The sequence below is a fragment of the Artibeus jamaicensis genome, unplaced genomic scaffold, assembly GCF_021234435.1.
Source record: "Artibeus jamaicensis isolate MK-2021 breed Jamaican fruit bat unplaced genomic scaffold, CSHL_Jam_final scaffold_847, whole genome shotgun sequence".
NCBI lineage: Eukaryota > Metazoa > Chordata > Mammalia > Chiroptera > Phyllostomidae > Artibeus > Artibeus jamaicensis.
Genome location: NW_026522057.1, coordinates 12,119,251 through 12,137,147, shown reverse-complemented (window position 1 = coordinate 12,137,147; position 17,897 = coordinate 12,119,251). Strand labels below are relative to the sequence as shown.

The following is a 17,897-nucleotide window of genomic DNA, read 5'->3' as shown; positions in this document are numbered from 1 at the left end:
AGCACCAGTCCCTCCTTCCCTAGGAAGGCCTCTTCACCGGCCCAGTCTCTTTCCACTGAATACGAACCATCAGGTGCTCTCGTCCCTCTCAGCCGACCCCCCTCCACACACCACACCCTCACTTGTTCATCTCCTCCCCAAGAACACTCCTCATCCATCCTCCCGACATCTCCATGCCTCGTCCGTCCAGGGTCCGTCTGTCAAGGGTCCACCCGGCACTCAGTCACAGGACGTCTGGCCGGTGGCAGGCCCTGTGCTGGCACCGGGATGCAGAAGTGACGAAGTCGTGGCCGCTGCCTTTTGGCAACTCAGGGTCCAGCAGAGGAGATGGACGGAAAACTGGACAGTCATGAACCGGGGCAGTCGGCATATAACCCAGGCCCGAGTGGGGGCCATATGTACATATGTACATACATATGCATGGTATATATGTGTGCCTGCATATACTCGGTGTATTTAAAATTGAGATTCAGAGCATGGTAGTGGGTTTCTGGAGGGCCCTTCCCTGCGGGCCTCTCGTAGTGTACCCGTGCAGAGTAAACTGCAGCCTCCAACCATTGCCCAGCCTCATCTGTGGGCTCTGAGCACTGAAGGGGGTTGTGAAAAAAATTGAGATTCATTGTCTCACAAATAATCAAATATTCCAAAACTCCTGCTGTGCTGCAGGATATGCAGCTAATTAACGAAGACCAATAAGAACAACAAAGTGAGGGAATAACCCCCCATCTGGTTGCTCCAGCTGAGAAGTGATACCCGAGGGCTGTGCTGATTGCGGTCACGACGGCCTTGGTGAGCCTCTTTCACTTTGCCGACGGGAACTGTGCGGAGATAACAGAAACCCTTGCAAAAAATGGTAAGCACACACACTGAGAGACAAAACCACCCGGGGACATTTCTGCCTGGTCAGCCCGTAAGCCAAGTCAGCCTCTAGCTGCTCGAGTCTGTCCCCAGAGCGGGCTGGTACAGAAGCTTCTTGGGCAACCCATGCAGCCTCCTCCCCCAGCTTCTGGGAGAGGGAGGCTGGCCGCCATCAGTGTCCAGTACCTTTTTCAAAGTACGAATCCGGTTGGGTCATTCTGCTATAGAGGCAGCCCAGAGAGTGTGGGGTAACCCCTACAGTCTCGGAGTCCGCCAAGTCCCCAGCCATACAAGTATCCCAGACAAGCAGGACAGGTCCCCAGAACACAGTCCCAGAGTGACAGATGAGAACAAGATCCTCTCTGGGTCCTACCCACAGAGTAAGTCCCATACAGCTGCCCCATGGTCCTCTCTACCCTCCGTCCCCACAAGGCTTTGTCCTGCTGTTTTTGACCCTGCCCCTTTTCTGAGAGCCCACCCACCCGAGCAGTGTCCCTGTAGCTTCAGGCCTTTCCCTGAGGGGTGCCCCGCCCCTTGCAGGCTATGCCTAAGAGTTCCGCTTCTTCTGTAGTCTTCTCAAGTGACTCTGTTTCTCTTCTCTCACCCCATGTTCCCCCAGCCCAAAGGTAAATTTGGTATCCTCTGTGGTCACCAAGCTGATCGTGGAACCATACAGCCGTGTGGCCTTGCCACCTTTGTCCACTGCTGGCCTCCTCAGCCGCTGGCCTCAGGTCTTGCCCCTTCTTTGAAAGTGAGTTTCATCCACTCATCATTCTGGTCGACTCTGACATCTGGGGCCACTCCATCTGGCACCCCAGTCTCTCGGTCTCTCAAACGCCTCTCCTACAACCTTCCCCGCCATTCCTTCTCACCTGTCCTCACCCATCAGACTGTGTCATCAACTGTAACTGCCCTGCCTCAACAGCCTCCCTCAGACCACCCTGCTGGCTCCCCAGCAACCTTCACACCAGCCCCCAACCCCACCCCTCTACTCTGTCCCATCCCCCGGTTCTTCACATTCCAACTCTGAACCTGCCGGGACCCCAGGATCCCTCTTTCAACATCAACTTCGCCTGCAGCCCAAACTCCCGTACTCCTCTGCCTCGTCATCCCACGTGTTGGGAACTCCCACATCTCGGTGCACTCAGTGAAGTTTTCTCTGCTTGCAAAGCATCCAAGCACCGTTGGCGGAAGCCGCTGCAAGAAGGCAGGCTGGGTCCACTGCCGATCTGTAATCACCGACCTCAAGAGGCGCCCGGATGCTGTCCCACCACCCTACTGGCCTTCTCTGGGGAACTCACCTCCTCAATGACTATTTTCAGATCTTGCTGTCCTCAACCCTCTTGGGAGGACCTGTCTCCACCTGCCTAACCTGCTCTATTTAAGGCACTGACCCTCCTAAATGAGGCCAGTTCCTTCGCCTGCACTCTGAACCCTACCTTCTGTCTTCTCAGGTGTCCACACCAACCATGGTCCCTTCTCTCCTATAAACTCAACCTCCCCCTGCCCACCGGCTCCTAAACATGCTCAAGCCTTTCCTATCACACACACAAACGGCCAAACAAATGTCCTCTCACCCCTCCCAGCTAGTGCCTTATCTGTCTCAACGCTCTCGTCTAAAGGTCTCCACGGCCGCCCTGCCACCTGCTCCCCCGCCCACTGGCTACTACAGTTTGGTCTAGGGGTTAGGAGCAGAGCCAGGGTTAGAATCTTGGTGCCACTGGTTTTTATACAACTCGGTTAGGGCGAGTCACTTAACCTTCCTGTGCCTCAGTTTACTTACCAACAAAATGGGCATGATCCACAATACAGTTGTGAGGAGAGTGTTATTTAAAATTATACACCCCTGCAGAACTCCCTGCATCCCCACTTCTTTTATTTTTTCCATGGCACTTATCATTGATTAATATCCTACCCACAGCTTCTATGCTGTCTATTTCCTGCATTAGAAGGCAAACTTCATGAGAGCAGGGATTTCTGCCTGCGACGTTCACTGCTGTGTGTCTGGTGGGAGGGCCATGCCTGGCCCACTGCGGGTGCTCAAGTCAAACTCACTCTCCATCCTCCTGTGCACTCCAGCCCCTAAATATCAAATATCCGGCGCTTTCTCACGCTCCCCATGTGCCTCAGCAAACACACACCTGCCCAAGCTCCATGGGCTACCTGCTCATGTTTCAGCCTCCAGCCCTTTTGTAACCAATGAATGACCCATCAGAGGGCTCACCATGAACTCAACATGCCCAAACCCGGTCCATTTCCAGTGTTTTGGGGTCCCATGATGCGTCCAGCTGCATGAGCTAGAGCGCTAAACTTTAGGTCTTGCTTTCCCCGCTGCTCCCTCACTTCCATGCTGGGCCTGCCATCAAGTCCTGGCTCTCCGATCTGCTGAACCTCTCCCACGCCTGGCCACTTTTGTCCCTCCACTGTCTTCTTTCATCTGGCCACTGGCCATTGCAATGCCAGCACCCCCACCCCAACTTCAAGCCTAACCCACCCTTCTCTTTCCAGAGTGAATCCTCCCTGAGGCTCCCCTGCTGCCCCTCCCCCTTCCCTTACCTCCCCACCCCCACCCTGATTATTTATTTATCTGGTAGCTGCCAGCTGAGGGGGATGCAGTTGCCATGGGAACCTTCAGCCCTGAGTCAGGGCTGCCTCTGTTCTCAGTAGGATGCTCTTGTCTGTCTAGACGCCAACCCCAAGAGCCCAACACCAGGTGGGGGGCAAGGAATGAATAATGGAGATGGGCCCACCCCAGCCCCGGGAAGCTGGCTGGGGGAGAGGGCAGGGAGGGGGTGGGACTTGGGGCCACAAAACTCATGAGAACTCTTTTGTGCCCAAGCCCTTGCCCAGCCAATCCTGCAAGTCAACTACTTTCCTGGCCAAAATTCCAGGCCTGTCACCAATGGGACTTAGACACAGAAGTCAGGCTGTCTGGGAAATGATGAGGGAGAGGCCCCTGACACTCGTAGAGGATGGTTCGGTCCAGCCCGGTACTATCTTCTTACCTGACTTTAGTTTACAGAGCGTTGAGCTGGGAAGAGTTCCCCATTTGGGATTAGGCAGACCTGGGTTCCATCCCCAGCCCAGTCCTGGTGTGACTGGGGCAAGTTCTCACCCTCTCTGAGCCGAGAAGTGTCCTAAGGATTCAGACAGCGCACATAAAGCTCTCAGCCCATTGCCTGGCACACGGTCGGTGCGCAGTATACGGCCCAGGCTTTTCTGCATCCCCAAACTGAAGCCCCCCTTTTCCCAATGGATTTTTGAGGCAGCTGACAAAATTAAACTCGACTCAGCCCCTCATCCGTGAAATGAGGGAGTGGGATTGAAGCCATGGACACAGAGCTGGGAGGACCCCTGGAGATCTGCTGGCCCAGCCCCCTCGTTAGGGCGGTGAGCACACTGGCAGCAGAAAGGGGCTTGACTTGTCTAAGGGGAGGGTCTCCTCGCCCTTCCTGAGCTGCGCCCCCACCTCCAGGGCCCATCTGGGGTCAATGTGGTTTGAGCAGGAGCTGAAATAAACACCCAATGAGAGACTGAAAGGGGCGCAGTCATGGCGGCCAGGTAGTCTTCGCCAGGGCCAGGGGAGATGGGCTTCGCAGGGACGCGGTTCACGGAACAAAGAGCACCTGCAATGTGCCAGGCCTTGTGCAGGGTGTGTGGTCAGGAACAAGTTAGTGCGGCTCCTGCCTCAGGGGCTTCAAGCCTGGGGACAGAAGCCACAGTCCTCTCTCTGGGAGTCAATGACGGGGGTCCCTCTGCCGGGTTTCCCACCGAACACACACACACACACACACACACACACACACACACACACACACACACACTCCTTTTGTTCTCCAGCTCCCACAGCCCTGCTGTCTGTCCCAGCCTGGATCTTGCTGGAAAATGGCCAAAGCAATAACTGTTAAGTGAAAAAAAACAAGCTGCAGAACAATACGATTCCATTTGTGTTAAAAAAAAAAAGGCCAAAAAAGAGAGAGAGAGATGCAGTGTGTGCCTGTAAGTGCAGAGTCAAGAGCCAGGGAAATACAACAAATGGTTATGAGCTCTCTCTAGGGAGCGGGAATAGGGAAATGGGGAGACTTTACTTTTAAATACACACGCTTCCCCCTGTATTTTGGAAATGGTTTTTACAACAAAGTTACGTTTTTTTAAAGATTTTTTGTTTATTTATTTTCAAACAGAGGGGAAGGGAAGGACAGAGAGAGGGAGAGAAACATCAATGTGTGGTTGCTTCTCATGCGCCCCCTACTGGGGACATGGCCCATAACCCAGTCATGTGCCCTGACTAGGATTTGAACTGGTGACCCCTTGGTTCACAGGCCGGTGCTCAATCCACTGTGCCAGCACAAAGTAATGGGGTTTTTTTTTTAGTGATTTTATTTATTTCTTTTTAGAGAGAGGGGAAAGGAGAGAGAAAGAGAGGGAGAGAAACCACCTGTAAGAGAAACACTGATCAATTGCTTCTCTCACACCCCCAATCCAGGCATGTGCCCTGGCTGGGAATCAAACCAGTGACCTTTCAGTTTGCACTACAATGCCCAACCAACTGAGCCACACCCGTTAGGGCAAAAGTTATGTTTTTTCAAAAAAAGCTTTTAAATGTTGACTTATCGCTTAGACCATGTAAGAGGTGCTGGAGGGGCTCAGAGGACCTGAGGTCTCCTCCTCTGAGCCTCGGTGTTCCCATCTGTACTGTGGGGGGCATCTGGAGCTCCATACCACTCTCTAGGCCCGGTGGCGCCTGCAGGGGGATGGGCCGTTGGCGGTTTCCGCCGGCCCTGGTACAGCCTGTCCCCAGGTTCTGCCGGAGTCCTCACAGCTCAGCATCCCCTGCCTGACGGTACCCAGACCCATTGCCACCCGCCTCCAGATTGTACCAGCCACGGGTGCCTTCTCCCAACAGCCCCGTGCAGCTGCCTCAGTATGAAGCTTCTCCTTTCACAGAAGGGACTGGCAGTCATTTGAGTCTCCTGGAATCACCCAGACAGGAGGAGGCAGAGCCGAGAGCTGAGTCCTTGTCTCTATACCCAGTGCTCTTCCCACCCGCCAGCCATCTCTCCAGAGTCAGGGGCACAGGAAGGGACAGGAGGGCGGGGCCTGTTCTGGATCCAGCGCCTCCCGTGAGTCACCCAGCCCAGCCTCCCATTGGCAGTGATGTAATTGCTAACATTTATTTATTAATCTCCAGTTAGTGCCAGACACTGTTCTGAGTACTTCACATCTGTTCATTCATTCATTCTACAAATAGCTCTCAAGTGCCTTTCGTAGGCTAAGTGCTGAGAACTCAGTGGTGAATAGTGACAACCAGCTCCTGTCCTCACGGATGGCAGTCCAGCCTGTCCCTCAGTGCATGTACCAGGACAGCTGTCGCAGCCCAGACAGCGGGAGAAGCAGAAGAGGACAAGAAGCGGGGAAACTTTCCCATTAGAAGACCAAAAAAATTCTCCCCAAAGAAGATTAATACCCTCTCTCCATGGGTCTTAGAATTGTAGACTCGTTTATTGAGCACCTACTATATAGGGCCCCTCATACTCAAATCACATCTCCCAATCCTACTCCCATTGATAGACAAGGCCCAGAGAAGAGAAGGGGCCCGCCCAAGGTCACGCAAAACAGCTGAGGCCCCAACAGTTAATTTGGGGCCAAGCTCTGGCTCTTCCTTACCACGTGGCTTCCCGAGACTGCTCTGGGGCCTATTTGCATGCCCCGCCATTTGGGAATCTCACCCCTTACAGTGCTGCTCCCTCCTCCTTGGCACAGCTCACCATTCCCCCAAGCTCCCACACTACCATCTGTCTTTCCTCACACTCTCCTGCTGTGGCCCAGCCCTCTACCTCGGTAGGGCCTGGGGAGCCAGGGAGCAGCTGGTCCCCACCTTCTGGGTAATTAGTCCTCAGAGACCAGCTTGGAGCTGTTAGGGAGGCCCAGGACTGTCTCGGAGGGCTGATCTGGCCAGCCCTGGTCTTGTCAGGAGGCAGCCAGCAGGGCATGGCCTCAGTTTCCATGGCAACCCCATTGCAGTGACTGCTGACCCATCCCCAGCTGGAGGGTTCCTCAGACCCCTTCTGGGCAGATCTATCCCACTGAACCTCTGAACTGGCAGCTCCATTAGAAAGAAGGGATTGGTAGTGGTCTAATTAGCATAATATCTACATTAATTTACATAAACCCTGGGCCTGGCAGCCCAGGGTGATACCAAGGTCAGCCTAAAAAATCAGAGGGTCCCTCCATCTCACAGGGCTTATCTCCTCATGCACCATCTGGTCCCAGGCCGCACAGTGGGAGGTGGCGTGGGCAGTGCAGAGAGGGACCTGCAGGCCAAAGACTCTGTGACTCAGTCTCCTCCTCTTCGGGACGGAACGGGACGCTTACTTCTCATAGGTGTTCAGAAGACTGAGGGGTCTTCTCCATTATTCCCAAGCCCAGGATGCAGAGATAATCTGGGCGAGGAGACCCAGCAAAAACCAGGCTCTCCCAGGAGATGCTGGCTACAGACGAATGGACATTTGGAAAAATAGAAAGGTGATGAATCAGATCTCCCCATGAAGTAGCATTGATGACACCATATAATTAAGCCAAAAACTCATGGTAGAAAGCATCTTTTTTTGTTGTTTAAGATTTTATCTATCTTTAGAGAGAGGGGAAGGGAGGGAGAAAGAGAGGGAGATGAACATCAGTGTGCAAAAGAAACATTGACTGGTTGCCCCTTGCATGCCCCAAACCAGGGACCGGCCAGCAATGTGCCCTGACCGGGAATCGAACCCACGGCCTTTCAGTTCACAGGATGATGCCCAACCTACTGAGCCACATCAGTTAGGGCAGCAGAAAGCATCTTAATGGAGCAGGCATGTAGGCACGAAGGAGGCACTGAGAGTTTCAGGGGTGGCTATAAGGATGGAGTTGGGGTAGAAAAACCCAGAAGGTAGAGAAAAACATCTGTCCAGTATGGGACTGAGGTCTGAGCCCAGTAGTTAGCAGCTTGGGCTCTGGGAGTCAGGCAGACCAGGGCTGGAGTCCCAGCTCTCACTCGCCCACTTTGGATCTGGGGAAGTCATTTCCTGAAGCCTCAGTTTCCTAATTTGTAAAATGGGAATATTACTAATCATAATACCTATGTGAGGATTCAATAAGGTAATGTGAGTAAAGGGCTTTCCATATAGTAAGTGTTCAGTAAAGTATCCTTAATCAGATAAAGCCAGCTTCCCTCTCTGCATCTTGAGTTCTCACTGGCAAAAACAGGATAATAATGTCCTGTCTTCTTCACAGAGAAATTAGAGATCAAAGAAAATCCCAACCATGAAAGCAATGTATATACTCTGATGTGCTTTTAAAACTGTAAAGTACCATGCTCACATTACTAGGATAATTATTAAGTCCTTGGTTTCATACTAAGGTCAGATTCTACTGTTTTTTTGAGAAGCTATACTGTGTAGTGGTTAGAAGTGTGGCCTCAGAGCCAGGCTATTGAGGTGTGAATGCTACCTTTTATACTTACTAGCTGTGTGACCTTCAGCAAGTCATTTAACCTCTCTGTGCTTTAATGCCCCCATATACAAATGGGGATAATAAAAACGGTACCTATCTCGTGGGGTTGTTCTGAGGCCTAAATGAGAGGATATGTGTAAAGTGCTCAGGACTCTGCCCGGAGCCACGGGTGGAAGCCACGCCAGCTTTGGTGATATGAAGATTCTGGGCCTGCGTCTCCATGGAGGACCCATGTTCTGAAGGAGAAGGGACACAGCTGTCCTGGTGTGCAGGCCCCTTTAGGGGGTGTGGGACTCCCCCCGCCCCCACAGCTGACCCCTTGCTCTGCCCTTTCTCTGCTTATTCATCCACAAGCATTCACGGCACACCCCTCCGCTGAGGGCACAGACGATGGACTTCAATGTCAGCACTGCACAGGCCAGACAGCAAGGGCCTCCCTTCGGGCGCTGGCGGTGAGCCTGCCCTGGGTGGGCTATGTCCACTGCACGTCCTCCTCTCCACTCTTGAGCGGTGTTATTTCCACATGTGGAAACAGAGGCCCAGGGAACAGAGCATCAGAGCCTAGGTCACACAGCAGGTATGTGGCAGCGGCAGGATTCGAACACAGACCCGTGGGCTCTGACGCCTGCCCACCACCACCCTCCATTTCCCCATTAGCTCCTCTGGTCCACCATTGGCTGCTGGGCCGGCACAGCATCCCCACTGTGGCCTGACCTGCTTGCTGCTGAAACCAGCAACCCTCCCCAGGAATCTCCTAGTGCCATCGGTGACACTGAGACGTGTTCGGTTCAGATCCACCCTTTACCAGCCATGTGACCACCAGCCACTTTCTAAACCATCCCTAAGCCTCAGTTTCCTCATTTATAACGAGGAAAAGATGAAAACCTACCTTTCGGAGCTGACACTAAAGTATGCAAAATGTGGCACTTGGCACAGAAGGGGCACCTGACAAATGCTTCTCTCATCAGCTGAGTCCAATTGCGCCCCCACCCTACAAGCCATACCCCACTCGGTGCTCCTGGACACCTGTGTTCTGACCCAGCTCAGCCGCTGCTGAAGCTTTCTTACTCCCGGCTTCCTCCTTTGGGGTAGGTTTCTTTATCTGAAGCCCTTTCTTCCTCGCTCATGAAACACCACAGACAGGGTCCTCCCTGCAGCCTTTTTGCTCTCTCCCCAAGCAGGGAGGCCTGCCTGCTTCCCAACACCCGTGGAAACCTCTGACATTGGGACACAGTTTGCTGGGCCTCAGGGCTCCCTCCCTAAGCTCCCTGGAAGCTGACCGGGGCTCCCTCACGCCTGCCAGTCTTTGGCCGCGGTCAGCCCAGGCCTGTAGCGGAGGTGCTCCAGCAGATACCGGACCAGGTGCTGCCCTACCAAACTCCCCCGACTTTCCATGGCTCTTCCTTACTGGGCTCTGGTGTGGGCCTGGGACAGCCTGTCGGACTCAGAATTATGTTGCTGAGACCTTAGGCAAATCGTGTGGCCTTTTAGGGCTTCCGTTTCCTCACCTGTAAAATGAGAATTGTAATCCCTGCCCTTCCTGCCTCCTGGGTTAAGGGTGGATCCAATAGGATAACTGAGATGGAGAAACCACCAAGCTCTCCCCTCATAGGGGAGACCCCCAGGGCTCCCACTTTCTGTCCCACCTGGGCCCAAAGTAGCAGCACAGCAGTGTTCAGGCCCCACCTCCTTCCCACCTGAGCATCTCCAACAGGTAGCTGCGAGAGAGGACTCTTCTGTGAGTCTGTTTTATCTGAAATGAATATGCATCCGGCATTCTACTCTGAAATACAGCCTCCTCTTCAGTTAATTTCCCTGGAAATCAGGATAGAATCGATGCTCTGCACAGATGCACAGCATCTGTATCCTATGGCTTAATGTCTTCTTCCCCCAACCTGGCAGTTTCAGGATGGGCAATCTGAGATGCTATCAGACAGTTTGAATCCTGTCTCCACCACTTACAGGCCACACGGGTACAAAGATGCTTAGCTTATTCCAGAACTGAAGTCTAAGCCAGCATAAGGCTGAGGGGAGTGAAAAGAAAGGATCCAAGCCTGAGGTCAAGGACATGACCAGCAGGAGTCACTGTAGGGAAAGGTCTTGAGAAGACTGGCTTTACTGGCCATTAGTAGCCACAATACTAGATATTGGAGCTACAGTGGTGACCAAAAGCAAAAACAGATCCAGCCCCTTTCATGATAAAATGGGAACAGAAGGGAACTTTTTCAAACTGGTTAAGGGCATGTATGAAATACCCACAGCCAATGTCACATTCCATGGTGAAACATCTGAATGTTTCCCCTAAATTCAAGAACGGGCAAGAACGCCCACTCTCCTCACTTCTATTCAACATTGTATTGAAGACTAATTGTATTGACCATTAGGCAAATAATTGTTTTCTTGTCTAACTGTATTGATAATTGGGCAAGAAAGAGAAATCAACCAAAGGCATCTGGGTTGGAAAGGAAGAGGTAAGACTAGGTCTACATGCAGATGACATGATCTCGTACATAGAAAACCCTAAACAATCTATAAAAAAACTTAAAGCTACTAAGTTAAATCAGCAATGTTGCAAGATCTAAGATCAACACTCAAAAATCAGTTGTATTTCTATATGTATTAGCAATAAACAATCCAAAATTGAATTAAGAAAATTCCCTTCACAATAGCATCAAAAAGAATGAAGTGCTTAGAAAAAATTTAACCAAGGAGGTGAAAGATTCATACACCGAAAACTATAAATATTGTTGAAAGAAATTAAATAAATAGAAAGGCAGTCAGTGTTCACAGATTGGAACACTTAATATTGTTAAGTTGGCAATATTCCCAAATTGATCTTATAGATTCAATACAATCTCTGTTAAAATGCCAACTACATTTTTTTTCCTTTTGCAGAAATGGTTAAGCTGGTCCTAAAATTTGTATAGAAACACAAGAGGCCTAGAATAGCCCAAATAATCCTGAAAAAGAACAAAGTTGGAGGCCTTATATTTCTTGATTTCCAAACATAGATGGCACTGCAGTAATCATGAGAGTATGGTATGGACATATAAGGTTAGGTATATAGATGCACGGAACAGAGCTGAGAGTCCAACAGTAAACCTGCATAGTTAGAGTTCATTGATTGTCAACAAGGGTGCCGAGACGGCTCAATGCAGGAAGCAGTCTTTCCTACAAACCATGCTGTGACATCTGTGGACCCACATGCAAGAGAATTAGGGTGGACCCCTACCTCACACCACATGGAAAAGCTAACTCAAAATGGATCGCACACCTCCTGTAAGAGCTACAACTGTAAAAGTCTTCAAAGAGCCCACAGGCATAAATCTGAGGGACCCTGCAATGGTATACTGTGTTCTGCCATGTAAAATGTGAAGTTTTTTGCCCAAATTTTTTAGGGAGAAGTAAGGATATGCATTATACATGGGTAGTACTAATTTTATAACCAGATAAATGTTTTTAATTATTTTTAAAATTTCTTATACCTTGTATCTCTTCATGTGTTTCAATGGTTACATAAAATTTCTTGTACCAGTCCTGGCTGGTGTAGCTCAGCGGACTGAGCATGGGCCTGTGAACCAAAGGATCGTGGTTCCATTCCCAGTCAGGGCACATGCCTGGGTTGCAGGCCAGTTCCCAGCAAGAAATGCATGAGAGGCAGCCATACATTGATGTTTCTCTCCCTCTCTCCTTCCCTTCTCCTCTAAAGATAAATAAATAAAATCTTTAAAATTTTTTAAAAAAAAATTAAGTTTGGGTGCTATAAGAAGCAAGAGACACAAGAAAGAAATATTTTTAAAAAGTTTCTTGTACCATATGTTTAACAATAAATTCCTTTATAACACAAAAAAACAAGTATCTAAATATAAATAAATGAATAAATAAATAATTGAATTTAAAAATTAAAACGAAAGATTTTTGCCCTGGCTGGTGTAGCTCAGTGGATTGGCGGTGGGGTCTCCCTGCGGGGATGATGCATATTGATGTTTCTCTCCTCTCTCCTTTCCCTTTAAGATAATAAATAAAACGAAGTTTTTTCCTTGAAAGTCTGGGCAAAAAAAAATGTGAGTATGCAATTACACACAGCAAAACGTGTTATGTCTTAGATGTGATGCCAAAAACACAAGCAGCCAAAGAAAAACTGGATAAACTGGACATCGTCAAAATGAAAACTTGAACATCTAAGAATACTATGGAGACAGTGAAAAGTCAACCTGCAGAACAGGAGAAAACAATTGCAAGTCATAGATGTGATAAGGGCCTAGAATCCAGAACATCTATGAACTCTTACTCCTCAACAATAAACTGATGAACAACCCAAGTAAAAAATGGGCAAAAGATTCGAGTAGAAACGTCTCCAAAGAAGATACACAAATGGCTGATAAGAGTGTGAAGAAGTACTCAACACCGTTAGTCAACAGGGAAATAAAAATCAAAGCCACAGATACTATTTCACAGCTAAATAGCGAGAAGAGAAAAGGCGGATAACGACAAATTGGGGAGAACGTACAGAAAGCGGAACCCTCATGCATTGCTGGTGGGAATATGCAATGGTGCAGCCACTGCGGAACACAGGCCGGTTCCTTGAAAAATTAAACACAGTGATCGTAGGGCCCAGCGGTTTCATTTCCAGCAGATACCTGAGAACTGAAAAGGGTTCACACAGAACTGCCCCGGGGGTGTTCCCAGCGGCATTATTCACAGTGGCCAAAAGGTGGAAACGAGGGGCTAATGGAAAGACACACTGTGGCCTGTTCACACACAGACTGTTAACCGTAAAAAGGAACCAAGCACATCCACACGCTGCAACACGAACGAATCTTAAAAACACCATGCTATGTGAAAGAGGTCGGTCGGTCGGTCGGAGAGGACCACGTGCTGCGTGCTCACACCTCCGCACAAGGTCCGGCCAGGCAGACCCAGGGACACGGCGAGTAGACTCGCGGTGGCCGTGGGCTGGCAGGAGGGAAATGGGCAGTGACTGCGGGTGGGTTTGAGGGTTTTTTGGAGGATGAAGATGTTCTGGAGTTAGATAGCGGTGATGGCTGCACATATTCTGGGAGCGTACTAGAAACCATTGACTCTTATACTTTTAAATGGTGAACTTTATGGTATATAAACCATGCCTCGATAAAGAATAAGGATGAGCCCTGGCTGGTATAGCTCAGTGGATTGAGAGCGGGCCTGGGAACCAGAGGATCTCGGTTCCATTCTCATTCAGGGCACATGCCTGGGTTGCAAGCCAGTTCCCACAGGGGACCCATGAGAGGCAACCATACACTGATATTTCTCTCCCTCTCTCCTTCCCTTCCCCTCTAAAGATAAAGAAATAAAATCTTTAAAAAAAATGAGGATGAACAACAATAAAGTAATTTTTTAAAAAAAATAAGGAGGAGGAGGAGGAGAAAAATCCCAGACACAGCTCTTGTCCTCATGGGCCTTTCATTCACTGGGGGTCCGGGGAGAGAAAACCAAACACACACACAGAGCAAAATACCGTTGTACTAACTGCTCGGAAGGAGAGGTGCCAAGAAAGAGAGCCATGATGAAACTGGTCAAGGAAGACGCTCTAGAGGAAGCGATCTGAAGGAAGAGCGTTACCTGGGGGAAAAGGTTGGGGAGGAGGCAAGAGGAAGAGCCAAGTTCCTGTGATGGGAGGGAGCTTGGCCAGTAGAAGGATCCAGAAAAGATCCCGGTGGCTAGGGCAGGAGAAACGGGAGGGAGAGGGGCCAGAGAAGGAAGGGTGGGAAGGACATTTGTGTCCCATGGCCAGATGCCAGTGTGGTGGGGTGGGAGGCTGAGCAGGAAGACAGCTGGCAGCTGGAGAGGGGGCACCAGGCCCTCCAGGTGCCTCCTTCCGTCAAGCATCAAACCAGAGGTGTCAGGTCAGTGCCTCCAGTCAACATCTGGAAATGAGCTGGGAGGTCACTTCTCTGGGCCGAGCCACTCTTGCTATGACCTGATAGAGAGAGAGGAAAAAATCCAATTCCCTGACTTATTTAGTGGCACCTCCTGTACTGAAGCTCCCAAGAAGGAAATACTGCTGAAAACCATCCTTTTTGCTATGGCAACAGCAAACACTTCTGACTTCCCTGATGAAAGGCCAGATGGGGAAGTCTGCCTAGCAACAGTGGTGGGCATCAGGAGCTCCTCCCTGGGGCTTCCGGATTCCCCTTCCATTATCGCCCCAGCCTTGGCTCCCATCCCAGCTTCCCCGCTTCTCCTTCCAGTGGAGAATCACACAACTATTGGCATCTAAGCAGGCCCTCACAGCACAGGTGTGATTTATGCGGCCACTGCAGGTGGGATTATTAGCCCCATTGGACAGATAAAGACACTGAGGTTCAGAGAGGTGAAGCAGGGGCCTGCCAGCCTGGTACCCATCTCTTCACATTGCCCTTACTCTCAGTATGGTAAAGGTCTGCTCACGTGTGCAGGTCTCCTGCTCCGCTTCACCAGGGGCACAAAGGAATAAATGAATGGAAGGAATGTCATCCCTCCGTCTTGTCTTCCTCTTTCTTTCCTGGTCATTTACCAGTTCGGGTGCATAGGCCTGCTCTGTTCTGGTCCAGCCCAAAGGAAGACCAGGGGAGGGCTCATTGGGGCCAGGAAGAGCCAGGGCGGTAAGAAGGGGTGAAGGAGAGGCCCTGCTCGGGGTCCAGCCCTGGCCCCTGAGCGGGTACCCCATGGCCCCAGGGACTGGGCTGGAGTATTTCCCTTCAAAACGCCTGCCTCTGAACTGTAATGCTGGTATTAATAACGATGGCTAATATTTTGTGCGCACTTACTGTTTCAGGCTCCGTGCCAAGCGCTCCGTGTGCGTCATCTCATTTAGTCCTCAACCATGAGGGAGGGAGGAGTCGCCGCCCCAGTTCTAGAGAGAGGAGCGCAGCCTAGGTAGGATCTCAGAGCTGGAGGTGGGGCAGAGCCGTGGCAAACCCAGGGGGGTGCGACCCCAGAGCCCAGGCTGTTATCAGATACTGGCAGCCTCACCTCCCCACGCCTCTGCCCCCGGGCTGGCTGGAGATTACAGGGAGGGCAGAGGAGCTGAGAGGAGGGAGCGGAGCTGACTCCTGCAATCCCTTCCTGGCCCTGGGCCAGAGCCTGCTGGGGGGAGAGGTGTGCGGTGGAAGCGAGGGTGGAGGGAGGGCCCCACCTGAGCATGGGGTCCCTGACTGATCACTAGGCCTGTGGTTCACAGAAGGAAGGAAAAGGGAGAAACAGTTCATAAGTGCCTACTATGTGTATGTACTGAGCAGGGCTCTTTACAGGTGGCCTTTCATTTTATCACCAGAGATAACAGCTAACACATTACGTACAGAGTATCTCTTGACTGCTTAGCAGGCTTTGATTCATTTAATCCTCCCAGAAAACAAGCCAGGTAGAGGCTGAGGTCATCCTGGCTTCCCTCCTGGGAAACCGAAGCCTACGGAAGAGAACTGCCAAGGTCACACAGCTGCCAAGCGTCTCAACCCCGTCTTCTGGCCCCAGTGTCCTTGAGGAACGGACTTATTACCCTGCTGGGGGAGTGGTGACCCCATTTTCCAGAGGGGGAGAGTGACGCCTTTTCTTGACGTTACCAGGTGTCGGAGTGGGGTCCGAGCCCCGTCTCCTGGGAGTGCATGGGGCATCATGTTAGTGGCACTCCCTGGATTGACAGGTCCCTTTGCCGCTGCCCCCTCACCATCTGCCTGGAAACCTCGAGACCAGGCTCTAGCTGCAGACCTGCCCATGGCTGCCGAGAATGGAGCAGGGGAGTGGACCCGGGGGTGTTTATTTTTGCTCAGGGTATTTTTGTCTGAAATCACACACCCAACTGCCGTCCTTTCCAGAAATGGCATCAGTCCACTTCCTAGAACAGTCCATGAAGGGCCCTGATGCCGGGCATAGAGGTTGGATCCAACAGGCTCCATGGCCCCCTGGGCCTCTGTGGACCTGTCTGTTCAAACAAAGGGTTGGAGGGATGTTCTCTGGGGATCCTCCTGGCTTCCGAAGCCCAGGATCCTCTGCCTGGGAGCTTCCCACTCGGCAAACAGTACTGTGTGTCTTCGACACGCACCACCTTCCGAGGGCTGGCTCGTGGCTCCTGTTAGCCGTAATTACAGCGGGTACGCCGTCCTAACTTTGGCTAAGGGCCAGGGGCTATGCTGAGTGCTTTGCATGGGTTCTCTCACTGAGTTTGCTCAGTAGCCCCAAGCGGCCCTTTACAGAGGAAAAACCTCGGCTCAGAGAGGCTGAGCAACTTGACTGAGCTCAGGCTTCTCAGGAGCAGCAGAAACAAGGTGTCTCGTCATCGCCTGGGGCAGGCCTCGATAAACCTCGACCCCTCCCTCCCACTCCAATCCTGTCCCATCAGGCCCAGGGTGGGGGCGACAGCCCAGCCTGTCACAGCTGACGGCCACAGTGTGATGGCCAGGATGGGCCCCAGACAGCCTCTCACTTCAGTGGGGGGTCCCTGAGTCCCTGATGGCCTATCTTGGAGATGACAGCTTGTGGCAGCTTGGGGACAGCAGCCTACTCAGATGGCACACGGGGCTGCTGACAGCAGACAAGCAGTGACAGGCCGGAGCAGCCAGAACCACCAGAGGCTGCTCAGGCACCCGGAAGGCTCTGCCTGCACCGCACACCACGGCCAGACCCTCCTAACATGGGGGGGCTTCAGGGCCGAAACAAGCATGTCTAAATATTTAAGTTACAAACTAAGCTAACAAACTCTTAAATAAAATATGCTCTATCTTCTCCCCAGATGTAATGGTGTGGAAGGCCAGGCCGTGAATTTAAATTTCTCTGCCTCCTTCGAGTTCTGTGCTAGAGGACAGTGTAGCCTCTTCCAGCTCCAGCCAGCATTGCCACTTCCAGCTTCCTTCTGGGTGGGGGGTCTCACACACAGGTTTGGACACACACGTGGCCAGCATCCATGGCCGCTTTTCATTCCTGGGCCTGGGGGTGCACACACCAGCCACCCAGGCCGTCCTCTGGAGGAGCCCTGGCAGGTCCTGAAAGCGGGCTTGGGGCTGACTGGACAGGGGACTGTGGGATCTGCCGTGAGTAAACTGGTCAGTCCTCACTGAAGACAGGTTCCCAAACCAATGTCTCAGGCCACACAGGTGCCTGGGCCTTGTGGGCCGCACAGGGGAACAGAGCGAGCTTGGGATTTGGCGTTGGAATCCAGCAAACCACAGCTCTGCCACGTGGCCCCGTGAATTGCCCTCTCGGGTCCCATTGGCTCATCTGTAAAACAGGGATGACAGCTCTGCCTGGCAGGGCCGCGGAAAGGAGCCAGTGCAGCAAGGTCTGCGCACGGGGCGTCCGTGCTCTGCTTGCTGACTGCTTTGCTCTGCACGGACCACCGTCTCTGAGAAGCCCTCCCCGTAACACCCAGATCCTGCAGCACCTCTTCTCCTGTGCAGCACTGGCCACGTTGCAACGGGATCGCTGATAGCACCCGAGCCCACAGGGGCAGCACCCGTGCCCCCCACACCACCGAATGCACCATGCCTGGCCCGGAGTAAGCACCAACGAATGCCTGACCGGCCGGGTAAATGAAGCTT

At 51.8% G+C, this 17,897-nt stretch overlaps 1 protein-coding gene and 1 non-coding gene across 3 annotated transcripts in view; one reads left to right on the top strand and one right to left on the bottom strand.

The window, feature by feature from the left end:
• NKAIN1 (sodium/potassium transporting ATPase interacting 1) overlaps positions 1 to 17,897 on the bottom strand; it is a 39,299-nt gene that overhangs the window by 8,418 nt on the left and 12,984 nt on the right. The window lies entirely within an intron of this gene.
• Positions 475 to 607, top strand: LOC119052560 (small nucleolar RNA SNORA42/SNORA80 family). The gene has a single exon (XR_005083155.2). It is a non-coding gene; the product is annotated as a small nucleolar RNA SNORA42/SNORA80 family (small nucleolar RNA).